This window comes from Colletes latitarsis, unplaced genomic scaffold (genome assembly GCF_051014445.1).
Source record: "Colletes latitarsis isolate SP2378_abdomen unplaced genomic scaffold, iyColLati1 scaffold0007, whole genome shotgun sequence".
Taxonomy (NCBI): Eukaryota; Metazoa; Arthropoda; class Insecta; order Hymenoptera; family Colletidae; genus Colletes; species Colletes latitarsis.
The window spans coordinates 1,647,501-1,650,000 of record NW_027488367.1 but is presented as its reverse complement, the minus strand read 5'-3'; the positions used below and the strand labels follow the sequence as shown (position 1 = coordinate 1,650,000).

General features: G+C 48.2%; 1 non-coding gene across 1 annotated transcript; it reads left to right on the top strand.

Annotated features, from left to right (window-relative positions):
* Positions 1-1,181: 1,181 nt before the first annotated feature.
* LOC143350635 (5.8S ribosomal RNA) lies at positions 1,182-1,336 on the top strand. Its single transcript, XR_013081195.1, has one exon. It is a non-coding gene; the product is annotated as a 5.8S ribosomal RNA (ribosomal RNA).
* Positions 1,337-2,500: the final 1,164 nt, after the last annotated feature.

Below are 2,500 nucleotides of genomic sequence, written 5' to 3'. Positions count from 1 at the left end.
ACAAAAACAAGAAAACGTCCATTACTAACGAAAGAAAGAAACGAAAGAAAGAGGAGGAGAAGAGAAAATAAGACCCATCGTTGCGACGATCGAGGATGTCACCCGCCGTCAATTTTTCCATTATATACGCGTCTCTGTCGGAGATACGATGCTGGCTGTTTACGTTGCGCTCGCTCGAAGAGGAGACGACGACCGATTGTCACACACAACGCGCAGGGGCCGAAACAAAGCGCCCAAGGATCTACAGCCGAGGAACGAGACGCCGTCGAACATCGTTTCGCGACGTTCCTTTACGGTTTGAACTTGCGTATCCCGCTTTGCCCGGTGGCGTGTGTGCTCGTCGTCGTGCTCCGAACGAAACGTCCTGATGACGGCGAGGAAGTAATAAAATAATATACATCCTTACGGGTAGCCTGAAGCGAATCGCAAACGAACGACAACGCGTCGATTGTACGGCCATCGTTGCTCGCGCGACTAACGACGACCAGCCGAGAAGGCTGTAGTTTATCGCATCGATTTCATCGAGCAACCGATGGACGCTGCCGCGTTCGTTCGTAAATGAATGTTATACATACTCACGGATAGCCTGAGGCGAATAATCGCAAACGACGACCCGTCGATTGTGCGGCCATCGTTGCTCGCGCGACTAACGACGATCAGCCGAGACGGCTGTAGTTTATCGCATCGATTTCATCGAGCAACCGATGGACGCTGCCGCGTTCGTTCGTAAATGAATATTATACATACTCACGAATAGCCAGAGGCGAATAATCGCAAACGACGACGCGTCGATTGTGCGGCCATCCGTTGCTCGCGCGACTAACGACGACCAGCCGAGAAGGCTGTAGTTTATCGCATCGATTTCATCGAGCAACCGATGGGCGCTGCCGCGTGCGTTCGCCCGATTGCGCGTGAAGTTACTGTTCGGAACCAAGAATATACGGGTGTATTATACCCGTTGGTCGCAGCCACGCGCAAAGGCTTTTGAATGTACTGTACGCCCGGCCGTCGAACGATGGTTTTCCGTCATTCAGGAAACAAAAAGAAACTTTTGTCGTCGATATGGCGCGTTCAATCCTCCGTCGATACGCTGGTCGGAGGTGCGAACATCGAATATTTTTAAAGCAAAGAACAAGGAGCATTTTTAAATACAAAGAGAAAAATTGTAAATTGTATATGATTACCCTGAACGGTGGATCACTTGGCTCGTGGGTCGATGAAGAACGCAGCTAATTGCGCGTCAACGTGTGAACTGTAGGACACATGAACATCGACATTTCGAACGCACATTGCGGTCCACGGATAAAATTCCTGGACCACGCCTGGCTGAGGGTCGTTCACTTGTCCTAAAACTGCTTGCGTTGTTCTCAGATTCCCTAACCCCGCCGTCGTTTACCTCTCCTTTCGGGGAGATGGCGAAGAACGTTTCGGAGCCGGGTCGATGAAGAGAAAGGTATCAACGTACGAGCGAGAATTTGGGTATTTCGTTGGCGTTTGTCGCTGGACGTACGAAAAAGAATAAATATTATATATTATTGGCAAGTTTGCGCACCCCTTGCGTGGTGAGGCAGAGATCAGTCTGGACTCGCGCGAGTGTTTTACGGCGTCGTGCGTCGTGTTGTCTGGAGTATCATCACGACCGCCCGTTAAAGCACCGCTCCTACGATTTCTGACTTTGACGGCACTAAAAACCACCGTGGGGCGCAAATCGCGTTTCGTACAAATCTAATGATTACCGGCGCTCCCGACGTTGCCCGAAGTTAATAATTTATGCAAAGGAAAGAGAAAATAAAGCGTATACTAGTTTTGGAGCATAACAAAAAGGACACTGGAAAGAAATTTGACCAAACACTGATAATTATGATATGTAATATATGCCCTACCACGTGAAATTTGTGGTATCCGTCGGTCGTCGTCTTCCTCTCTGTTCGTTCGTACAGCCCCAGGGAAAAATGATAATTTATCAAACGAATCGGACGATCATCCTCTATGGAGAGGCTCGAACGAACACGACGAGAAGCGCGATACGAACGGAACCCAAAAGAAGGGATATACTCTGCGAAGTTGGTCGCCCCATGTCTCTCTTTGTTACGAATATGTATATCGATTGCGAGACCGCGCGTTTAGCCGGTCGTCCAGTCCACGAATGCTTTTCTTTCGAATTTGTTATTTATTTTTTTTAGAGAACGAACTTACGGTGGACTTTGGTAGACTATCAAAGAATCAACGAAAATCGGATCGGGTAGTTCTATCATAGACACACACCGTGGTTCTTCTTTAATTTGAAAAGCGACGGAAGGACGTTAAAAGTAATCAGCCGGTTACGCCTAGCGAGCATTTCGCATCGAACGAATGAAAAACTAAGACAGAAGGGAGACACTTTGGCGAGGCGCTAAAAACCCATCATTGATATCCTTTTCTCCGAGAAAGCAAAATGCTATTATATGCTATCGGAGGACGCGGAGAAGTAGGAGGTGGTGGTCGATTCCATATATATACC